The 25782-nt window shown below is 38.9% G+C and overlaps 1 long non-coding RNA gene across 1 annotated transcript; it reads right to left on the bottom strand.

The window, feature by feature from the left end:
- Positions 1-283: 283 nt before the first annotated feature.
- On the bottom strand, positions 284-25560 carry LOC108792912. The gene is made up of 3 exons (XR_001941607.1): positions 25486-25560; positions 17006-17013; positions 284-294 (listed from the first exon to the last, which is right to left on the bottom strand). It is a non-coding gene; the product is annotated as an uncharacterized LOC108792912 (long non-coding RNA).
- Between the last annotated feature and the right edge of the window lie 222 nt (positions 25561-25782).

Raw genomic sequence — 25782 nt, 5'->3', positions numbered from 1 at the left:
TTCAAGGGCACCAACACTCCTCCTTCATCAGGACTGCAGCAGAAACAAGAATATAAAGATGGAAATATTGGAAACATTCATGAATAGTTACAGAAAATCCCATATAGATCCCATTCATATAGACTGGAACTCGTTATGAGGAAATACATAGCATGCAAAAATAATCAAGCAAAGATACAATTCCCTAGTTAAACGTAATATTCTGTATATGGGTCTGGGGTTGTTGGAACAATCATAATTGTTACTGTTGTGAACTGTTATGTTCCTTTTTTAGAGACTTTGAAAATTTATTATCTGCTGCATACTTTTCTATGTGTTCAAAAGCCAATATTGTCATCTTGTTATTATGAAGCAGATTTTAAGTGTTCACTATTGTGTCAGCTTTTCATATGTGTGTATATTAACTACTTTTAACTTTTAACTTTAACTTTTAACTATAGATGATGACCTGTAACTTTGCTTGATCATTTGTGCATGATATATTTGGTCTTTTCTTATGACCTGGTTTTACCGGTTATGGCTATATGACTTTGTTTAAGTTATATTTTGTTCTAATATATTCTGTGAGCTTTCATGATTGTTCCAACTATTTTCATTTTTGCATATTTTTTCTAAGGCTTCACCGATAAAGAGGTTCCCATAGTTTTAATTTCCCTGAAACGTTTTGGATCTTCCTTTTTCCTTGTTATGTTCAAACCGATATTATAAGACTTTGAACTTCAGATCTTTGGTCTGGTGCTCTCACTAGACTTTCACATAAGGATCTTGAATTAAGGGGTATCCTGTATTTGTTGACAGCGGTCACTGTACTCTAAATGAACTCAACTGACTTTCTACAGCTATGAATTACTGGTAAGTCAAATCCAGCAGCTTTGATATACATGTTCAGCTGTTTTATTATACTCTGTGTCCATGTTAGGATTTTCCTCCTCACTGTTGAGATGACACAGAAAGGAAGAAAAAACAGAAGTTTGATCCTGAAGTTCTAACCTTAAAGTGTATCTAAAATCCCTTGAGTTTTAAGTTGAGTTTATTTTGAGATTTGGTATGGAAGGGTTAAAACCCTTGTGAAAAATGTATTACTATCTGTGATTATCAGTGCCGGGGAGGATTAGCCCTCAGTTTTTCCTGGGGGCTATTGTCATAGGAATGAGAAGTGATGGAAAATCAAACATTTTACAATTGTCGCCACAACAGAAGGGTGGTGGGAATCTCCCATTGGGAACATTTTCTCTGGTGACAACTGTCTAAGAGGATATTTCCCCTCTGCCCTAGGAGGTTTCCCTGAACAGTGGCATGAGAACTCCCCAATAGGACGGCTACTGATTTCAAAACTTCAAAAAAGATTTTTGGCTAGAGATGCACTTTGAATGGAAAATTATCTCTGGAAGTTGTGACTAAACAAAGGCAGGCAGAGGGCAAATAACAAGTCACCAGTATTGCCCATAGACTTCATGCAGTTTATCATTTCCCTATTACTGACTTACAATAACAGCCAGACCACCCACATTTTCAGGAATGGCAGCCTGTATAGTTCTCCTACTTTTTAAGTGTATGTAAAGCCAAAACTTTTATTTTTAGTTTTCAATAAAGTAAAGGCTGGTTAAAGCCCCTATCAGGCTTCTTTGTTGTATCTGTCCCATTTGGGGGATATTCCAAAGACACAACAGGAAGTAAGAAGAAATATCTTCAAAGCAAGAGGAAATTCCCTCTTAGAGAGTTGCCACCATAACAGGTGTCCTCATTGAAAGGTTTCCCTTCCCCTCCTGTTCATAGTGACTCTAAAATATTACATTTGTCTTTCTCTATTGGAATCATTGGTCACCAGGAGGAATGGAGGGGGCAGATCTTCCCCACTGGGGGCAAGAATGGCAATAAAAACCTGAGAGGAGTTTTAGCTCTTTGACACTATCCAAAACTAAAAACAGATTTGGCTTAACAAACACTTTAAAAACTGTGTTTGCACGTGCACATTACCTTTTTCAATACCTAAAACAAAAATGTTTGACAATTTAACCTCATACACTATATGCACATTACATAAAGTGTAATAATAAATTGCCCATATAACAATTTGCATATCCCATGACATCCGTAAAGGACAAATAAATTGTAATTGCTCTAACAGAGTCGGGATCTCACATCTAACTTGGGGTTGGAGAATTTTCATCATTATCCCTTAGCACTGTCACACAAGTAAGCCATTGGTATTTATGTGTCACTCACAGTCATTTGCGACTAAGTAGTTTATAACGCAAGATCTTCTCTCCTGCTCCACTTTCTGCCTCCTAATGTGTTTTGATACAGTTTTATGAGTCACTTTAGTGCAGTAGGTTCTGTTGCGATTATGATCACAAATCATACGAGACATATTGAAATAGAACATAATACCCTAGATTCTGCTACTCCATATCAACAGCAAAAACTGAGCTTTTTAAATTGTTCCTCTAATATGCTATTTGCGGTATTAGTTTTAAACTTAATAACCAACTTCTCCTAGTTTGATTCCAGCAAATACAATAGTGTATTAACTGTGTTTTTGCTTGTGTTTTTTTTTTTCCATATTTTTTTTTATTTCTGTCTTGTTTACGATCACCCGCCGTCTTTGGAAGCTTAATCGCAATATCTAACCAACTACAATTATTGTTTAATTTGAAAGAAACGTAACTGCAATTTGGCAAGTGAAAGTTAAAAAAGTTCTTTCAAGCGTACTAAACATCTGAAATGGATGGAACAGCGCTGAAAACATAAATTAAATCAACAACATTCGCGTTTCGACTCACAATGGAAAAAATTCAAAAAGCAAATAGAGTGTTAAATCACAGCACAATATTTGCATTAATTGTAATTTGGGTACAATTTAGCATGACATTGAAAAGAATGAAGTAGTTATGAAAAGAATTGCCTAAGACATTGAAGATTAAGAATGGAAAGGCTTGGAAATTAATCAGTGTTGTTTTCAGTGTTCTATGTTGGTATTTTCTATCAGTAGCAGAGTTTTAGTATTCTTTTATAGTGCATGATGTTTGAAATGTAAAGACAGATGAACCTTTGTTTGCCTAGCCATCAAAGATGTTTCACAAGCAGAAAGGCACTAGCTTCCCTCAAGCAGAAACATTTTAAAGCCCAACTTTGCGCTCAATAGCAACCCCTACTCCCCATCCCCGAAGGCCCCTACACCGTGTGTTTTGCTTATTAGTTTTATGTTTACCTTACTCAGAAGTGTTCACGTTATAGATCTTCTTCCTGTTCACTTCTTATCCAGCCAAGGCAGATTTGCTGTCCTCACAGTCTATGTGATAGCTTAGTCTTCACCAGTGCACCCCCCTAGGAGTGATAGGCTGGTGACCATAGTGGTCCCCAAGCTGAGAGCTACTGCCAGGCTGCAAGCTACCACCAGGTTGTGTCTCTTTTGGATCACCCCAACTAAAGGTTCACAGGAACAGAGTGCCTATGATGCCGAGACACGTTATGAGGTAACAGGAGGTCAGAGTACAGGCAGAGATCAGGGCAGGCGGCAGCTGAGGGCATAGCTGGTGTCAAGGCAGCACAGTGGCGTAGTGGTTTACACTTCTGCCTTGCAGCAGTGTGGGTCCCCGGTTCAAATCCCAGCCAGGTCACTATCTGCAAGGAGTTTGCATGTTCTCCCTGTGCTTGTGTGGGTTTTCTCCGGATACTCCAGTTTCCCCCCCGACTCCAAAGACATGCTGGTAGGTTAATTGGCTCCTGTCTAAGTTGGCCCTCTATGTATGCATATGAGATAGGGACCTTAGATTGTAAGCTCCTTTAGGGTAGGGACTGATGTAAATGTGCAACTATGTAAAGTTCTGCATAAATTGTCAGCGCTATACAAATACCTCTAATAAATAAATAAGGCAAGGGTCAAGGCTGGCAGTAAGCAGAGCGAGTGGTCAGGAACAGGCAGAGTCAGCAACAGGGCAGGAAACAAGAGCAGAGTTAGGCATTCCAAGTGAATCAGGGACAACAGGATCTAGTGCAGCAGTTACCAGAAAGGAACACATTTATTATTATTATACAGGATTTATATAGCGCCAACAGTTTGTGCAGCGCTTTACAATATAAGGAAGTCATTACAATTACAATACAATTTAAGACATGTTTGCAAGGAGGGCACTGCTGTGAGAGCTTACCATCTAAAAGGGAGGGACAATTGATACATGAGGAGGTAGCTGTGTGGGGATAAGAAAGTGATAGTTTAGTGGTTTTTTTGAAGCGGAAAGGCTTCCCTGAAGAGGTGAGTCTTTAGGGATTGCCTAAAGGCAGTCTGAGTAGGAGATAGATAAGGAGGTTGGGGTAAGGAAGTCCAGAGGATGATAGAGACTCTATAGAAGAAGTCCTGGAGTCAAGCATGGGAAGAGTTGACGAGGTAGCTAGTGAGCAGGAGGTCTTTGGAAGAGCAGAGGGGACGGTTAGGGTGATACTTTGAGACAAGGTTGGAGATATAGCTGGGGGAAGAGTTGTGGATGGTTTTGTAAATGGTTGTTAATATTTTGAATTTTATCCTTTTGGTAACCGGAAGTCAGTGGGGGGATTGGTAGAGGGGAGTTGCTGACACTGAGTGGTTAGGTGGATGAGTCTAGCAGCAGCATTCATGATAGACTGAAGGAGGGATAGCCTGTGTAGAGGTAGGCCAATGAGGACGGAGTTGCAATAAGTGAGTGCTGGCTGCAGGAGGAGTGAGGGGTCTGGTAATTAAAACTGCTTTTTAATGATATCCTAGACAAAAAGAGATTTTTTTTTACCCTTGCAGGGGTAGTTTTAAAATGTCCCCGGAGTTCAGCTCTAAAGTGCATCTACAGTCCAAACTTTCAGTTTTGGATATAAATTGAGGAAAGGTTAGAACACCAGTGTTTACTGGTATCTGTGGCCCCATTAGAGAAATCTCACCAGTTCCTTTTCCAGTAAATGTCATCAAGACAGACATGAGACATGAGACATGAGACGGAATCTCCAAAATGGACATTGACAGTAATAATAACACTATTTTTTGTAGTGAAAGGCTAGAGTCCTGTCAGCTTTTTATTGACATCTGCATCCCCAATGAGGCCTCAGATATAATTAATAAAACCCAAGGTTCTAACTTTCCTCTATGCTATCCAAAACTAAATAAGTTTAGTAGAAAGTTACATTTAAAGCTAAAACTTTATTTTTTCATTTTGGATAGAGTCTGGAGTGTATAAAACTGTCTGTGTCTCATTTGTGAAATGTATCCCTTATTTCCTGTCTTTTGGACACATCAGGAAGTGAGAGTAAATCTCTCAAAAATTAGGGAAGCTAGCTCTCTTAGCCAGTTTTCCCTGGAACATGTGTCCCCATTGGAAGCTTTTTCTCAACAAACCCCCCATTCTGCTGGCATCTCCCATCATAATGGTCACCAGGACATATGAAGAGAGAATATCTCCCTAACAGGGACACAACAAGCAATTAAAACAAGGGTCCTATCCCATCACCACTCTCTTCGAGTAAAAAAAAAAGTTAAAAAAAACTTTTGCTGCTTACTTCACTGTAATTCCAGCTACAGAAATGAGCGGGTTCCTGCGACTGGAACCAGATGTGTATATGAACAGCCAGGGGCAGAAATATTTTAGCAAAACAATGACAGGATGACAGGTCCTACAGCAGTCCAGTACGTTTTGCATGTATCTGCACGTCCAGCAGTTACCTGTGTGTGGTTAAGGACAGATGTTTGACCCTGGACACAATCTGTCTGCGTCCAGGGCTAATCATCTGTTCCTAGCTATGGGTAACTGCCGGATGTGCAGATACATACAAAGAGCTTCCTGGCCACGGCTGTTTACACACACCACTGATTTCAACTGCAGGAATCTACTAATTCTTCCCACAGCAATCTGCTACCACACATATCTGAATGTAAGGAGGCCTAACTTTCCCATATCTGCCCAAAACTAAAATATCTGTTTTAAGTGGGCTAATACTTTAATCTGCATTTTGATGTAATGCAGTGCAAAACTCAATGCACAGCTAGAATACATTTTAATTTCTCTAAAATGCACACTTTAAAATGACTTGTTCCCATTGTCAGAGAATTCTTGTTCCTATTTTCATGGTAAATGCCCCTGAGGGTGGTAATTAGACAGACAGTGTGATGTCTCTACTCACCAAGAATATACACGCACATCCTTTTTTTCTTTTTTCTACTCTTGTTTTGAAGGTTCAGATTATTAAAGGTGTTCTCAGATCCTCTCACTGCATCCTACTGCTGCGTACTGAAGTGAAGTGTCCACCTGCTGTGATACAAAGTGTCTTCTTCATCTTCCCGATAAGCTTTATCCCTGACTTTTCTATTTAGTTCTATCGCTCTATGTACAGATGAGCTTAGCTGGCGGAGAGGTGAGTACGGATCAAAAGAACTTTGATCGATCAAAATAATTTTGATCGATCAAAACAATTTATGATTAATTGACGGATTTTGCACCCCTAACATATATATATATATATATGTATATATACTTGAGAGTCTCACCTTGACATAATGAACAAGTTATTTTAAACATGACCATCCTAAATTTACAAAGAGTTGAAAGGTAGAAACTTTAAAGCTGTAACCAAGATAAATATATTTTTTAAAAGAACCCAATGTGTGCATTTAGGTACTATAGCCACTGCAAAGACACTCTCTATGATGCCAGATTTACTTAGCAAAACTGCCATTTTCACCTGTTATGTGGCAGTAATTGTTTACTATTTAATACGTAATGTTTTCTCCTACAAGAAGACAGTTTTTAACAGCTTGCCAGCAATGGATTTCAGACTATCCCACAATGGCCACCGCAATTTACCTATATTTTATGGCTACTGAAAAGGGAGTCACATGTGCCAGCATGCAGAGTTCTTGACATTAGAGGTAAGAATGCACTGCAGCATGGTCTGTGAAGAAGGAGATTGGTCAGAGAACATTCTGACAGGGTAGCTGAATGAGAATTCAGGGATACATCTTGCTGGAATCTTCAGTTAGACTGCTATTACAGGGACAGCAAAAAAAAACAAAAAAAACATAGCCTCAGACATTGGGTTGGTATAATTGAAGCAATCCAGCTAATCCTACATTATGCAATCCAGCAAATCATACAAAGATATTATTACTGTTCCTTTAGGTATTACTGAAGCATAGAGATGTGGAATTGCTTTATTTTGAAATCGATAAATCTTGGGGTGCGGTATCATTACCCGAGGTTAGGACGCCTACTTGATTTGGTAATACAATATAATGGAAATAATGCCATCATAGGTTGGAGGGTGTGTAGCCTAATTGTTATTGGTAAATCTATTGCTGACAAAGTACGGCTGAATCCACTATAAGCTGACTTAAAGGTATGTGAAGTATCGGATATGCCTATATATGAATTATTAGGTTTGAGATATGTTGGATGCCAATTATATTTTGGTTTTATTCTTTGCAACATAAGGCCCCAATCACACTATACGTTTCTGGATTCCTGCGTCAGGAATCCCAAATATTCAATTTTGAAGCGGCCGCCTTCACCAGTTCAAGTTAATGAACAGGTGACAGCGGCAGCATCTGTAAGTGGTTCTCCACATGTAATTGTATGCAATTACATGTAGTTTGGAATAGATCACTGTCCCTGGATACAAGATAGATGTGTCCAGGAATAGTCATCTATTCCAAATCATATGTAATCATATGTGCCGCTTACAGATGTGGCCACTGTCACCTGGTCATTAACTTGAATAGATAACAGTGGCCACTTCTAAATGGAATATTTGGGATTCCTGCTGTAGGAATCCCAAATCATACATTCTTGCATAGAGTGAGTGATAGAGTGGTAGAATAGAGTGAATGTAGCTACAGTATAAGGAGGAGACCCGGAAGAGGGACAGCTAAGCAATTACCCTATCTGATATTTAATATGTACACAGGTATTTTTCTAATCAGTATAGAATATGGACTGCTAAACTTAGGACCTCCTTTGAACAATATGCATATATAATAATAATATTAATGTGAATATCACAGATCCGCGGAGCGTTTATTGGCCTAGGGCCCTACTGACTGTATCCCTGTGCTCGCCCATGAAATCTCAGGTTTAAAGACTCCATCTGTACGTATAATAATATATTTTTTTATTAGTTTACATTTATAGTGTATCTTCTAATTACATGTATTTGTATATAACCTTAGTAGTCCCTCAGTAAACTGAGGAAGCGGCTCATGCATCCATGAAACACATAGAGACATCTATGCTGGTCACCTATTTGGTCAACACTAATAATGAAAATAAATAAATCCAGATTCTTTTGAAAGTGTAATAGTTAGAAAGTATTAGTGAATAGGTAATAGATGGGGATAATTACTTTTCAGGACAATTTTATAAATGGAGACTAAGTGGCATGATGTCCATATGATAAAGTTTTATATGTGTTTTTAATACATTATTAATACATTTTGTACATTGATATAACATAGAATGTTGAGGTTGGGTACCTTAAAAGTTCATCTTTATTTCTCTTAAGCAGGTCTGTGTCAATCTCAGGACACAATGGATAGGGATATAAATCTTTTGACAGGTAGAACAGTTTGGTTTTATGTATGTGACTTGTGTATTTAGCTATTTGCCTGGATTTTAGTATATTCAGCAGTCTGAATATCTTCACACTGTAGGTATTTGAACTACATAGCTAATTTCAGCTGAGGTTTCACTATTAGCTATATAGGAACAGAATCCTGAAGCTCTCTCTTTCGGCTATACAGCTTTGTAATAGGGTCAGTTTATGAAAACAATAGTTTTGGATATATATTGGCCTTTAAACCCCAACGTGGGCTATTTATTTTTTTTAAATGTTCCTAGCTGAATTAAAATTGAAAAAGCAGCTTTAGCTACAATTCTCACCTCCTCTATGGTGCTGTTCCCTGCAGTAACGTTATACTTCTACAAGATGTCCTCAAAGTGTCATTGCCCAGCCCCCTAAAGGGGCTTTACTATGGTGCCCTGCACTGTGTAATGATGCAGAGAAGGGTGCTGATGTCATCATGTCAGCTCTATTGTCTGTATCTTTGAGGGATGCCCACAACCAGAGCCACAAAGGAAGAGGACACTGCTTGGTCACATGACTGGTTTGAAGACATCTTAAAAAGTAAGTAAAAGAAAAAAAATACTGCAGTGGGCACCAACAAGGGAGAGGGAGGGGTGACAGGGAGCCAAACCCAGGGTCGGGTTTTGTATCAAACGTGTGTATTATCCATGCATAATTATAATCCATGCATATAATTATGCATATAATTATGCCCCCTCCTCAGCAGCACATACTCATATTGCTTGCTCCCCCAATGCTCTATTTATCTGTTGGGGGCAAAGAAAATACCTGATACCTGGTATGAAAAGCATTTGACTCCCTCCCCTTCCTCTTAATTGACTGGGGTTTAGTGATTGGCTCAGCACTGTCACATGGGGGACAGTCTTGTGTATGGAGCGGCAGTCTTGTGATGGAAAGGTGAGTATGTGCTGCTGGGGAAGGGGCATTAAAATAAATCTGTTTTTTTTTTTTCTGCAAGGGAAAAGCAATTTTCTTTAAACTATATATGTCTGCATAGCAAATGTCTGGTATTAAAAGGAAACATTTACTGAGAGAGAGTATGGAAGCTTTGATTATCGACATCCCCTTATAAAAATGTCATTTGACTGCAATCATGCTGATGCAGTAAATCCCATTCTCCCTGAATCACTAACAAGTAAGCAAATATGAATATCTGACATTGCTTTGACTTGGCTAGGTCCAAATTTGTTCAGGATCAGTGGCTCAGGAGACAGTCAGGCAACTAGCATTTCTAGAAGTAAGTCAGCAATTGCTAATCCCATATTTTTTGTTAATACAGATCTCCACTAATGTTTGATGTCCATCAAATGTAGGCATGCATGGACAGTTTGGCTTAATACATATTTTCCCATGAAACAGGCAACTAGTAGGTGTACAAAGTACCCTTTCTTGTTTTATAAATACTGTATATGTGTAGGTGGGGAGAACCCTCTCTTCATGAGCAGACTTTGATTTGTGATGCTCCTCTCATGTCACTAACGAAAAGCTTAAAAACTCTCTAATGATGTTCAATTGCTTAACATCTCTAATGATGTTCAACATCCACAATGCACCTAGAAACTAGAGACCATTTTATTGTTTTTTTACACTGGAAGTGATATAATAGATCTTAGAGCAGTGTTTTTTTCATGACACAAAATAATTATTTGATTGCCTATTATAATGGCATGTGTTTATGCTGACATGCCTTATTGATTCATGTGAAGTATGATTTTTAACAATGAATCTGCTTTAACAATTGTTTTTGTTAACCATCCAGCAGGGTATATTTGTATATATTTCAACCTCCCTTTTTTTTCAATATCCCTGTGTATTACTTATTTTTCATGTCAGCCCCATTGATTATAGGAGTTCAATAACATTGTTTACCACAAGCATAATCATTAGCTGAAAACTGATTTATGTCCAACCCCTAGAAAGCAATAGCTAGTTTTGAATGTGCATTATTTGTCATGGTAACTACATTAGAAAAAAAATCATGTACATTATATGATACATGGTGCTGTTGTACTGCATGCTGAAATGACAATTACGTTGACCTGGCAAATCTTTAATACTGTATATGTCAAATGATTATTCCTTTTGTTTATGTATTTCCTTCGTTTTCTTTTTATAGGTAGAGATGAGCAAGTAAAAAAAAAATGGACCCCATCATTTTCTCCACTCCCCAAATATTCACTTAGACTAGCACAACATAGTCTATCTATTCAAAAGTGATATTTTGGTTACAGATGGAGCTTTGCGAGTCCACGATTCTACTAGGCCTTGCGTACTCCAACAATGAGATCCCACTGCTATAATTCCCAACTTTGTTACTATCTACCTGGAGGATTTGGGTGCTCCTGTCCACCTTTGCATGTTCCAGCACCTCCTGTTTTAGCCTCCATAATATAAAGTAAATATAAAGTACAAAGAGTGGAAAAACCTCCTAATGTACACTGCAGATGTGCAGGCTCAGGAACTCAAGTGGAAAGATCCCACTAATAGAGTCCCTAAGAGTCAGTGGATCCCTCAACAAGAAGCTCACATTTCACATGAGCCTCATTGGCCATTAATGTCATGGTAAAATGCATGATACTTTGCTGCTGTTTGATGTTTATGGGTAGGGATTTTCAGATACCAAGTACCGTACTCGGTACAAGTACAAGTACAAGTACATGTACTGATACTTTTCCAGCTCCAGGACCAGACTAGAGAAAAATTCAAAAGTTAGGAGGCAGCCATCTTTTTAAGGAGCATACGGAGCTCCTGGAATTTGTACATCCCCATTTTAATGCATTCTTTCTTTTTTTATAAATATATATGATGCAGTGATGCACTGATACCATTTTTCCCAGTACAAGTACTCACAGATACAAGTACTGATACATTTTTGTTTAGTGTCATGTGACAGCTTTTCTAAAACAATACAGACTAATGATTTCAGGACAGTGGTGGAGCGCCAGAGCCAGGTCCCAGCTGAACTGGTATCTGGACATCAGTATCTACTCGCACGCTAGGGGGCGTGCGCGAGCAGGAAAAAAATGCCGTCTGGCGACGGCAACCCGCAGATAGGAGTCAGCCGTCCGTCCGTTTTTTCTTAACGGGCGGACGGCAAGAGGTTAAAGAGGAAATCTAGGATTTTCGAAAATTAACTCTTGCAGTGGGTCAAATTTTAATAATGTTACCCCCTAACAAGTACCTAAGTTATTGCATTTGGTGGTGACATATTCCCTTTATGGAGACATCAGGGGTCTAATGCAGATGATGAAGCCCAGAATTGCGCTTTTGCTTGATCGTCTGTTTACCCAGCACTTCAGCCAGGTTTGTGACAGCTCTGAAGCATAGTTACATAGTTATATTGTTAGTCAGGTTAAAAAGAGACACAAGTCCATCAAATTCAAACTATAGAGATGAGGGCACAGTGCTTCCAGCTTCAGAGTAGATCGATGAATGAACATTCCTAGATCATGGTCCCACAGATGAGCAGGGGAGACCAAAAACAACAGGGGAGACCCTCCCATTCTGAGATGGGAGGGGCCACACAATCGAAGGCTGGTACAAGTGATCAGGGCAGATGTACAGCCACAAACATCACTTGCTGAAAAAAAATGATACCCAGATCACTGTTGCAGCAATAGCCGTGATCTTAGTATAACCACTTCTGAACGACAATGCATATATGTGCATGTGCATACAGAAATCCTGAAGTAGTTAAAGATAGTCAAACTGTGTCCTTGTCCAGATTACACAAATTCAGCAGTATATGCAGAGGTTTCTGTTGACATTGACCCTCTAGCCCCTGTGACATTTTTCCTCAAGAATAGCTTGGTGTCAGACATGCAGGAGGAGACTTCAGAATCATTGTCACTAGTCATAGATCCTCCTTTGTAGGCTGTGCAGTATGGAGAATTTGTTTAGCTGTCTCAGTAGTGTAGATGTATTGCCGTCAGAGCTTCTGGTCATCCTGGCTACCACTGAAATTAACTCTGTATGCCTAAAACACAATCTTCTTCAGGCTGTAAAAAAAATCACACAGTGTCTCCTTAGCTAAATTAGTCTGACAAGATAGCTCTTTATTGTCCTGCAAAAAAATAAATTTTAAAGAACTTTGTTTTCGGGTTATAGAATAATTCCTACCTTCCAACCATCCCGAATTCCGCTCGACTGTCCCAGGATTTCAACAGAAACATACTCTCAAGGGGAATGAGTGTCTCCCGCCCTCTGTCTGTAGAATAAAATCCATAAAATGCCCTGTCTCTGTATAGGGCAAATAATAAACACTAATTGGGTGTCATGTTATCAAATTATTGTCATAGATAATAAACTGGCAGTGTTGGTGCACACATTTGTCACACTAGCCTGCAAAGTCAGTAACTGGCAGGGTTCCCTGATTCACCTGTTCACGTGTAATTAAATAGGATGGAACACAAGACTGTGCAGCAATTGTCACAATCACAAAACAGGTCCAGAACAATAATGTGCAGGCAACAATGGAGTGAGTACATGTAGACAGGAAATGATTGAATGTCTCTGGAGGAGACCAACAGCACTGAGATGCAAAAACAGATATATAAAAGAAAATGTAAAAAAACATGGCAGTTGTTTATGATGCACAGTGTTTTAGCAAACTAAATATCACCCAGTTAGGGTTTAGCTCTACTTTAAACAAGTCTATTCCATTTAAAGGAAAATACTGTATAAAAGTACTGTATACTGTATAAAGGCATGTATTCACCTAGATCTCTTACACTTTGGGCTAATGGGCATGAGGAGATGAGGACAACGGATAATAACTGGGTGAAACTTTACTTTATGATTTTCAGTAGAAGTAAGTTTGGTATAGTACCTATACAGAGTGAACAGAATGCATAAAATAGAAGTGATAATACCCTCTATTATGTTGGAAATGTATCTCCAGGACCAGGATGTTTGGTGAAAACTTGAGGTGAAGAAGAAAATGAGTGAGAAAAAGATGAATGAGATAATCTGATGCAAATGACCATCTTCTGCTATCAGCTGAATTCCAACACATTTCAGTGGTAACAAAATCCTGCTTCTTCAGAGCTTGCATCTGAAGGAGAGCAGTTGACTTAGCAATGACATGCACAGCTGCTATAAAAACTTTCAGTATTTGTCTGCATTTCTGTGAAGGATCAGTCTATTAAAATAGTGAAACGTCAAGGCAGCAATTCAGTGCACAGCATCTATATTGATTAAATCAACTGTCTATAGCTATAGCAACTGTATGTTCTACTACAGAGTATATCACTATCCTGTACACTCGATTCCTGAAGAAGGTGGTTTTGGACCCCTGGAACATGTTGGCTGGCAATTGATTTTCCTTTATATGCAGCTTTTACACTAGACTTTAATGGATCCAACTCTTAGCATCGGTAGAAGACATTTCAGGCAGATGGCAATTTAAATCAGAAGGGCTACTATTTCTCTGTTTACAATTATTCTCCGTAATTAAATATAGTTATATATAAGTCTTTTGTTTTTTTTTTCTATAATCCTGACATAGCACAAGGAAATTAGATGAACGTTAAAGAAGATACAATATGTGAAGAGAATTTTAATCTTTTGTTTTGTAATATATTGTGCTTTTTTGCCTTGTTTTAATTATAGCAGTGATTTATTCAGTTGACATTCAGAATTATCTTTCTGTCATGAGTTGATAGAGGCTTGCGAAGATCCTACTTATATGTCACCAATTTCCCTGGTTGCATATTCCGTTCTTTTATGGGGCTAAAGTACGAATGCTAGGGAGACACACGGGCGAAGCTTCAATCATGTCTGCGCATCACGCCGCCTTCGCTCCACTTTACACCCCTAAGGCATAATGTAAATGATGAAGAGGACGGGACTTCATTTTGTCATCGTCTTTTCAAATATCAGGTTTTATTAAACAAAACATTTTTCTTAATCACAGGTGCACAGCGATAGGATGAGTGACATCTTGATGTGCTTTCTTTGAAAAGTCTACTCCCATGGCATTTTTCCATGCACTTTTAAAAATGAGCTAGGATTCTTCTTGTGCAGAGATAAGCCCTAACTCAATGTCTAGAGAAGCGCTGCATTTATATGCCGCATTCCAGGATCATAACTCAGAAATGAATTTAAGGAGGGAAGTGAAAAAAATATACAAAATCAGACATCTTTTATCCAAGTTGATGGAGACATCGTGTGATGGATTTGACCCTTGCTGTTACATGGAAAAGGAAATCCCCTAATGGGAAGATTTTCAAGAATTCATAGATTTATGATGTGGATTTAATCAATAAGGCAGGGAGCAGGTGTATCAAATGGCAGTGTTCTGCACAGTGCTTTTTGGAAATTCTAGAAGCTTGACCCTGAGACTTTGAGAATTTTGGTATAGCCAAAGGACTTAAGCTTTACTCCCTGGATTTCAAGGTTACCTATTTAAAGATCAAATTTTTTTTAACATCATTTCTTCTATTACCTTTAGCCGATTTTTGTTTTTAACCTGATGGCAGTTTACGGTTAAAGAGAACTTGACACGTTGCCTATTCAAGGCATCGTAACAGAGTGTCACGACTCACTAATGGTAATGATTAATTACAAGCTAGGATCACAGGTGCAGAGCCTGGGGTCAGGTTGTTTACACAGAGTGTGTGGTGAATACAATGTGTCCTCTTATGAACACAGTGGAATCACTTTGGCGTTGCCCACATAACACTATTGTGATTTGGGAGTCCAAGGGTTAAGTCCCTGCATTCTGTAACCTTAGAGCCCTTAACACACAGGTAAATGGGATAGGAGTATTTCATTCAATCCCTTTAATGATTAGGGAGTGCAATCCAGTGTTTCCTCACACCAGTACAAACAGACTGTTTGTAGTATAGCAGTTAATACAATCCTTTACATGAGTAGAGAGTGCAATCCAGTATATGACCAGCATTACAGTTCCAAGAACATTAAGTCCATCACATGAATGGCAAAGCAGTCAAGTAGTGAGGGTATACTTGCAGTTAGTAGCTCAGCAATAGTCCACTGCGGCTGGGATACGAGTCCCCACTGTGGGAGTAACTTTTCCCACACCAATGTCTCCTTTAAGAGAGGTCCCTTAGCATAGCAGCTGTGGTGGAGGTGAAGGAGTCTGTCAGCACTCACTGACAGGCGAAGGTGCTCAGCAGGGAGTTGCTCACAGGAATTGCTTGTTGCAGGCAACAGAAGGCTGAGCAATTCAAACACCGCGGCTAAATGTGGGTGAGCCAGAAGTGGGAGGAGCAACAGGAGCACCTCGCTGGGATTGATCGGCGGCGCTCATTAGTTACAGTCCATCTCCAGGTGAGTCTGTTACACAGTCTCCTTAAAGGGACATTAAACCCTCAGATGTTTTAACATAAAACAATACTGTAATGTGCACCTTACTGTAATCCATGGTTGTTTCCCTTCTCTTTGCTGCTCTTCCTTTTAAATCTGTATCTGTTCTCATGCTGGGCAGAACTTCTGTTTTGCAGCAGACTGCCTTGTCTCTGAAATGGATACATGGTGTCTGTGTGCAGGTTTGCAACCTGAGCCAGCACTACAGGAAGAGGCACTCAGCTGCAAAGGGAAGTTCTCCCCCAGCATGAGAAGACATGATGATTTAAAAGGAAGAGCAGCAAAGAGAAGGGAAACTACCATGGATTACAATAAGGCACACATTCCAGTATTGGTTTATGTTAAAAAATCTGAGGGTTTAATGTCACTTTAAAGACTACTCTTGATTCACTTATACTCACTTTTGCCTTGATCCTTTACCTCACCATCAGATTGCTTGAGAAATACCTGGTTCTGGGTATGTAGTCATTGGCAAACATGAACATTGTGACATGAGGATGTCCTTAACCCTGAGTAAGCCGACACAGAGCATACACAGGGTTTGACTTCTGGCTATGACAGAAGAACATAGCAGTTTGGGAAAAACATGTGAGTATAGAGAGTTGGGAGGTGGAATTTCAAGAGACCCTGTCAGTTAGCCCTAAATAGGCACATTTTCATTGTTCCTGTAAAGTGATTTTGAGATGACCATAATCATTTTGAAAGTAACAACAGTGCCGATGTTGAGGCATCTTGTAGTGCCTGGAAATATCTGTGCTATATTTTAACTGTAGAGTCCCCTTTAATCCTAGGCCCAGGCTGGATACGGAGCCTGGAATTCTGCTCAAATCAAGACTGAACCTTGTCCCCTCTTAACAATCGAATGGTCAGGAGAGGGGGAAAACTAATTTTGACTTGGGAAAAATGTGGGACCCAATGTACAGCCTGAGCCTGAGATCCAAGGGGCTACACCCCTTGCTAGGGTTCATTTTGCTATAACTTCTGTATTTAAAACTTATTTAATACTAGCATAATGTACATTCTGACCACAAGTTACAAATCAAAACACTCATATTATAGACTACATGTCATAAATACATACTGGCATCTCTTTGGGTCACACGGGGAGGTGGAAGGTGTATGGCAACAGCGTCCCAGTTTGCTAAGAGCTCTCAAGCAACCTGGAATGCTCTCAAGCAACCTGTAATGGTCTGGCCGGAATCCTGCCCAGCTCCTGGCAGCCAGTGATGTCACTTGTTGCCAGGAGTTAAGCGGGTAATTCTGGCCAACCCCTTGCCCACCTCCTGCAACCAGTGACATCAGTGAGCTGGGCAGGACACCAGACATGACAGATCTGAAGCCATAGCCCTCCATTACATGCACCACTTGCACAACCCCCACCTCTCAGGAACATGTGCCACTAGCCACCTCTAGCCCCTCTAACATGCACCAGCAGTACATACTCCCCCCCGCCCTTTCTCAGGCGGTGAATAGTCTAGGGACACCATGTATGCAAGCCTATGGATATGCAAAAAACACTCAAAGCAGGTCAAATTCAAAGCAGGTCAAATGTAGGTCAGAAGGAGGTCAACTGCAAGTCAAATGGCCTGTCAGTAAATTCTAAATGATCTCAGAAATGTCTCAGGCTGATGTCAAACTGATGCCACTGACACAAGCTCAAAGCCTATTGACACAAGCCCTAACAGACAGCAGAAAAATAATCTTTCAGCACATGCACAGTTTAAGAATGGGAACCTCTGTTTTTACTGTTACTTGTGTTCTTCGAAAAATTACTCTCACCTCCAATGTCATTGCCAGTGCATTTGATTCTTGCATCTGTGTGTGTTAATTTGAGCTCGGGCTATTGAATTCTATGAACAATAGACATTTTCCTGCAAAGTAGGTATGGTTAAATATTATCTATTTACCTGACTGAAATATAAATTTTTACAATATTGTTATAATGTTTTTTTTGTTCTGAGTGTAATAATTAAATAAGTATATACAAAACATTATGCATTCCCTTTAAAGTCAGCATTCCAGGCCATCAGATGTTCCCCACATATGTGACGGAATAGAAATGATTTTGGGCAGCTTGTAAGTATAACTTCACAGGATATGACTTTTTACAAAATAATTTTGTTTTGCAAAGTGACTGTTTGAAGGATTACACAGATTATGTGATCTGTGTTCATGTAGTTTACCTTTCCTATGCTGACATAAAGGAAAAAATATACATTATGTATTTGCAACATTCCATAAATCCTTTCACAATTCTTCTTTACTGTACAGCATATCGTCACACGCCTTATTTATTATTTGCTGCCACGGTAATAATTGATTGACGGACTTTGGGACTGCTGCAAAGTTTATAAACTTGTACTGTTTTGCAATGCTTTATGAGTTGAAACCTTGACAGATAGGTCTCCTGGTACGTACAAGAAATGATTAGCATACAGTGAATACATTACCCCAGGGCTCAATTGACAAGCACTCTTGTCAAGCTGATTGATATGAATTGTGCCAATGTCTTTACATGGAGGGCAGTGCTGGGTTGTTTTTACTGTTAAGTAGATGTCAACGAGTTTTTACTATGTTATCTGCACTAAAAGAATTGTGCTGTTTCTGCAGTTTTCCCTAGAAGCTATACAGACACTCTTTGTCAATAGTGCTTCGGTGGATCTATAAATCAGCAAAAAGTTTGTATTGGCTTCTTGTCAAGTAGACATTTCATAGACCCCAACGGCTCATGTGAAACATACAATAGACATGGTCATATAGTTAATTCTGACCACTGTACTGTGGCATGGAATTTTTTTTTTTTTCCTGCTTATTGTCCTCTTCAGTTCAAAAATGTTTCCTAAAGGGCCAATGCAGTCAGATGCTAGCTTCTTATAGACCGTCCTGTCCTAGTTCCTGGATGTGTTTCTGTCCACATGGGAGTGTTAAATATATCTACCCACCAATGAGCATTCTGGCTGAATAGTTAATATTTTGCTGTGCATTCTATACTCAGTTGCAATTTCCTTTTACTACGCCACTGCAGATTTCAAAGTTGTCATTATGTCTGCATATAAGTGAACTCGACAAGAACCAGCAGTGACCTCTGACTGTCCTGACACAGCTGGCAGTATCAAGCTTCACTATTTAAGTCTTGGCATAGTCCTGTTATCAGCATGATACCTGACCCGATCCTTACACAACTCACTCTGATTTTGGCTTACCGGGCTTTCCTATGATCTCGCTTGTTTCAATGTGCTTTTTTATTCCACCTCTAACTGGTCACCAAGTCTGGACTTAAATGCACACTGTTTAGGTGACCCTGTTCAGCCCTGCCGTTTCTCACTATACTCCTTGGGTATCTAGTGTAGCTTCCACTGCTTTTTTTGACTCTGCTATAACTCTTTTGTCTTGATCTTTCAATTTTTTTCTCCAGGGTCACTAATAAGAGTTTTAAACATAACATTTATATACAACTGGTTTAAAGTGTCTAAATCCAAACCTTTTTTGGTTTTGTTCGGATAAAGTAGGAGACACTTAAAACTAGTCAGTTTTCTTTTTGCCGCCTATGTTCTGTTGTCCTAAACACACCATGAAGTGAAAGAAAATCTTGCTAAAGTGATGAAAAAATAATTATTGGACAGCTGTCCCTGGAAATGATGCCCTCATTGGAAGATGGGGAGGGAGCGGGCACAGCTGGCTCTGCCTCTAGATAGGCAGATTAGCCAGCTGGGTGGATATCGACAGTATTGTCAGGATCCATCCCGACTGCTGCACTCTCAGTATATAGCGAGCTATAGCCTGCTTTATACTGAGCTTTGGGTCATGGGAGGGCATTAGTATATGTCCTCCCGTGACCCTAAAGAGAACCATGGGAAAACAAGGTTACCCCATAGTTCTCTTTTGAAGCTATGAAGCTACCCTTCATGACTTCAACTTAATCTTGTCTAAAGCTAGCCTTACATGGCACAAATTTGTGGCGACTTCTTCCAAATTAGACAAAATGCAAGCTGTGGGTGGTCCTGTCAGCAGCACCAAGCTTAACAAAAGTAAATTTAAAAATCAAATGAGCTGCATAGAAAATCCCCAGCCAAACAGTATCTGTATCCTATCAGATACAGTCGCTGTTCTGGTATTCAGGCAGCTGTGGGTATCATCACTGGCGGAACTACCAGGGTCGCAGCGGTTGCAATTGCGACCGGGCCCTGGCGTTCTGCCATTTGGGGGGGCAGAGGAAGGAAGTAGAGGCCCTCCCCGCGATCGTGCCGCTCCTTCCCTGTTGCACAGCCACCCGCAGCATGTACGGGTGGCTGTGCGAAAGGGCTGGAGACGCTGTCACTGATCCCGGAGAAAGATCTGACCCCGCCTCTTAGGGGCAGAGCTAAGAGAGCCGTCTCTTAGCTCCTCCCCCTGGCCGCCAAGACGAGGAAGAGGGCCATGGGCCTGCAGGAGAGGGAAGGTAAGTTTGGAGTGGGAGGGGGCGCTGGGAAGAGAGAGAGAGTTTGTGTGTGTGTGTGTGTGTGTTGCTTGGACTTGTAGTCCAGCACAGCTGGTGGTAATCTGCATTGCTGTATGATGATTACACAGCAATGCAGAATAGCACCAACTATGTAGGAATACAAGTCCCAGCAATGCATTATAGGGTGGGGTGGGGGGGGCAGGGGGTTGGATGCTGGTGGTATTCTGCATACCTTACTTTTATTATAATGTATTGCTGGGACTTGTAGGCCTGCATAGCTGGTGGTATTGTGCATTGCTGTATGAAGATTATACAGCAATGCAGAATAGCTCCAACTATGTAGTACTACAAGTCCCAGCAATGCATTATATTTTTAAGTACGGATACACCAGTGTTAATACTGGGCATTTTCACAAGTATTCATACTTGTGAAAATGCCCCGATAGTAACCGCAGATACCGTTCTGTCGAGAACGCTGACCTAGTCGAATTTGCCGACCTCAGCATCTGCGCTTACACACAGACCAATATTATCGAGGAAACCGGGATTTACTCACAAAGTATTTAGTTTAAATCGTTAATTGTGACCAATAATAATATTCTGTCCATCATTTCCTGCCACCCATCATTTACTGCCATGGACGGCATATCATTAACGGTCACAATTAACCATTACAAACAAATACTTTGTAAATAAATGCCGGTTTCCTCGTTAACCCCGTCTGTACATAAACACAGATACTGGGTCAGCGTTCTCGACAGAACACCTGCACTACAATTTTAAACAAGCAGCTGCCTGAGGTCCCACGCTTGCTGGGGACCTTGGCAGCCTTTCCTGTTTACCATGCAGTGCCGTGGGGTTGGGGGGGCCCTTCATGGTTTCTTGCACCGGGGCCCTGAGGGTTCTAGTTACGCCTCTGGGTATCATGACTGTCTGAATAGCCAGCAGTGGATGGGGAAATTGTAATTGTGAGAGTGACCTTCTCTCATTCATGTATATGGCCAGCTTTAGAATTTTATTCAAATACAATAGCCACTAATAGAGAGGTCTAAGAGAACACCCTAATCACATCAATCTCCAAGAAAATATGCATTAGGCCAACATTCATATTCCAGTGCCAAAAAATAATCTATTGGTGATGTTTTAAGAAACTTGTGGTCATAGTACACCTACAACAGAAAACGCGTCAAGATGTGTGGTCATATATTATCACACACAAACGTGTGTGATAAAATGATAAAAGTTGAACATTTTGTTTTGTAAATGTCATAGTACCTTGCAAAAATGTTAGTAAGTACCTTTAAATGTTCTTTTTATGATGGATTGCTGCTTGATGCTAGATTCCAGTGCATAGGATTGCGGGAGGAGATATATTTTGCATGTTGCAATGTATCTGCCACTTTGCTTTTCCACTGCTTAATAAATCTTACTTCTATTGGTGAAATCCTGCATATTCTGATTGCTGCACTTTCTCACATGACCTTTCTCACAGCATCAGATTGTGGCTTCACAAAGAAAGACCAATTGACAGCAAATTGTTGGATGGGATGAACAAGGAAAAGTATCACTGGCCATCTAAACCCCCGAACTATAGTAGCATCCTGAGCACAACCTCAAAGCAAAATAAGAATTTACAAATGCTAAATATGCATGATACACCTTTTAGGAAATACAAAATTCAACAAAATGACCTCTAAGTTATAAGAAAGGAACATAAAAAAGACATGCAATACGCAACCTGTCTGCATTTGGCCAACGCAAACATGATCCAACATAAGCCTTATATAAACATAAATCTAGGCAGTAAGGTAAACAAATTTTCACTCCAAATTACGATGCCAAAGCCAAAAGGACGTGAATCCACCGCACACAGAATCGTGCATGTGCAGTTTCATTAAAAAAGTTTTATTTGTCCCCTTCTGCTTTTTCTTAATATTGAAGACCATTCAGAATGTAGTAGTTTTAGTAGTGAAAAACAGTCAGGGTTTAAACCACCATGTACTCCCCTGAAATACTATTGTAATGGGACATCACAACTCCCCCCCCCCCCAAGTATAATACATGTAATAAAAGTACTAACATAAAGAATTACAAACATGTAAATCCAAAGCTGGCATATGTGCTCCAGTTAGGATGCAGTAACATAGATGTGTGAAGTTTTATTCATGAAAAAATCTTTTTGAGAAATAATTTAAAAATAATTAAGAGCGTTTTTTGTCATTTTTTTTAAATTCAGTTGTAACATAAACAAATTATACATGATATAATTAAAAGTGTCAATAATGAGGATCTCTGTAAGCTAATTCCAGATCTTAGTAACACTTGCCACATGCATTAATTTGTTTGTAGATTGTTTGGAAAATATGGAAATTTGCAATAGAAAATGTCCACTCAGCTATGAACACAGTTTTGAGGGCAGAAAGTGCTGACTGCAATCCAACATGCCAATAGCACATGCATTTTCTTTGGTTTAGATAAGAACATTTACCACAGCAATCAAGCAACGTGCCATGTTTTTCGAGGATAACGTTGCTCAAAACAGAATGCACATTTGATTCCTCCACAACATGTAGCTCTTTGAATTTGGGGCATTTCTATCCTTTCCCTCTGTCGTATTTAATAATCTGCTTATAAGTCCACGATGGCTTATAAGTCCACGATGGCATGTTTATTTGGCTTGCTTTGCGATAAAATTGCTTGCCGTGGGCGTATTTGCACTCATAGGCCATGCCTATACTGTAGCAGGTAATCATTATGTCTGCAATTTTAAAAGTTTTTTCATGAAAAATATCTTAATGTTAACAAAAGTTACTTTTATGCTGTCAAACGTCAAAATGTGAAAACTATAATTTGGCATAGATGTAATACAAACTTACAGGCAGAAAAACCTTTGTAATCTATGTCATCCTGAGTACCACTTGAAGAGAAAAATGAATATACTTCAAGCATAATGTTGTCTCACTCTGCAAATTATCTTACTCAATACAAACTTTATTTGCCCAAGTCTGATGTGACTTTGATCAATAAATAAATCACCCAGACAAGACAAGCCAAAATGTTGATTTAGTCATGAAACTGACAGAGATAAATTGCTTAATATACTTAATGCATATAAAAAAAATCAGTATGTACATTTTTCAAGTACTGCAGGTGCCAGAAATGATAATCTAGACACAAACAAAGTAAATGAGTGCTAATCATTTATCGTGTAGAGGGAGTAATTATCTACACTACTGAATTTGGAAAAAAAAAATTGGGGTGTAAAGTGTGGATTGCTATATAATGCTTGTGTTTTATTATTTAGCTGCAATTAACTATTTTCGTCTTGAAGATTTTTTTCCAAAGTTATGCTGGTTTGAAAGTTTGTAAAAGTCGATCTCATCATTCAAAAAAAGAAAAAACATCCAAAACAATGTTTTTTTTTATTTATTTTTTTCTCTAAAGACATTATGTTTTTATTTAATTCTCTCCTAGAAAATGTAAGCCGTGATTAAATAAAAGAAAAAGAAAAATGAAACTTCTTTCAGACGTTAAAATGAGTAATGAGTTTAGAATTAATCCAAAAGCAATTTAACTTTAAACATTCATATGAAATTAAATGAGCCATTGAATTTGCTATATAAGCATGCATTAATCTTATCTTGCCCTGAAGAGAACGTTGCACGGTGACCCATTAATTTCGAAGCCTAATACAAGGTCTCTCTAATGCCTGCAGTCCATTAAAAAGTCTTATGCCCAAGTATAAGTGATTTTTCACAAACTTCAACTCAATGTATACTTTAATATTCAAATCACTTTGTGATCTCTCATGACAAGATTGCTTTTCAAAATGTCTGTTTTGAGTTGATTTAGAGAATCAAGAAAGTGAATTGTTTAATTAAATGATCACAACAGTGGTCAAAAATCTATATAAAAACAAATAATATATTCATAAAGATTAAAATAAAATGCTCCACTTCTCTGTGAACTAGTCAAAAATATTTTAACTTTTTTTAAGATTAACTTTGAAAAATGATTATTTTGTGTACCAAAAACTTAATAATAATGATGCATTAAAAAAAATTGTTACCAATTACTGTCTCAAAAAGTTTTGTTTTCTTTTTCAAAAAGTTCTATTACAGTATATCCAATTTGCATTACCAATCAATCGAAATTACAAATTGAGTTTTCTAAATGGGCTGTCAATAATATTTGAAAGGTTTAACAGTTAAGAAATTAACTAAAAGAAAAGCTGTGATTATTGGAAAATACATTATACTCTGCTACAAACATATGACTTCATGTGGAATTATGTTTTAAATCTCCTTCACATCAATGCAATATTTTTAGGCAGTACTTTAGGCAGTGTTTTAATTAGCTGTGATTGTGTCTGAGTATATCTCTTCACTTTTATTATAGATTACTTGTCTCTTGAGATAAATCTGTTCTGTATAAAATCCTTTATAATCAAGCTGTGGTGAAGTCACAATAGTAGAGTAGTGTAGAGTGCAACAGCAAACCAAATGAAAGAAACTTTGGACATAAGGTTTAAAAAGGTTTTATGATAAGGTTTAAAAAGGTTTTATAATAAGGTTTAAAAAGAAAGAAAAAATAGAACGTAATAACAGTGAAGTGGCTGACACATAAGAAAACTTTCTGCAAACAACATAGGACACATGTTCATGTTAATGCCACTATCCCCAGCAGCATATACTTCACTTTTCTTCACACCCCCATCATCTGCCACCATAACAAGGGCAAAAACAACCAACTAGCCCTTCATGATTGTGACAGTTTCCGGTGAGCTAAATAAAATGAACCACACAAAGTGTGCTATGGTATTACAGTTATTAGTGGTCATGGTGAAATATGGGTGTTGCCTGAAAGAACATGGTTTATTCTAACACACAGGAGGATTTTAAGGAATCATTTGTAAATGTACTTTATAAGCTGAACTTGAGGACTTCAGCTCTGTGAGAATAATATGGACTTCAATACATAAAATACCATGCCGTTATCACAAATAATGCTCATCATTCAGTTTCCTTAACAAGCACAACATATTCCACCATTGCATTCATAGAAACATAGATGAGACGTGGGAGAAAAAGACATAGCAGCCCATTTAATATTTTATTCATTACAGGTAGTGCTGACAATTTGCACAACTCTTCACATAGTGCACATTCACATCAGTCCCTGTCCTCAAGGAGCTTACAGGGTCCCTATCTCACATACATATAGGGCGAATTTAGAGAGGAGCCAATTAACCTACCAGCTTATCTTTGGAGTGTGGGAGGAAACCTACACAAGCACAGGGAGAACATGCAAACTACTTGCAGGTAGTGACACTGTAGAGCTGGGATTCGAACCAGGGATCCCCAATGGAAAGCAGAAGCACTAACCACTACACAACTGTGCTGCCACGGGCTGAACAAAAA

Source organism: Nanorana parkeri, unplaced genomic scaffold (genome assembly GCF_000935625.1).
Source record: "Nanorana parkeri isolate BGI_ZX_2015 unplaced genomic scaffold, ASM93562v1 scaffold697, whole genome shotgun sequence".
NCBI classification, from domain to species: Eukaryota; Metazoa; Chordata; class Amphibia; order Anura; family Dicroglossidae; genus Nanorana; species Nanorana parkeri.
This window is presented reverse-complemented; position numbering and strand designations above follow the sequence as displayed.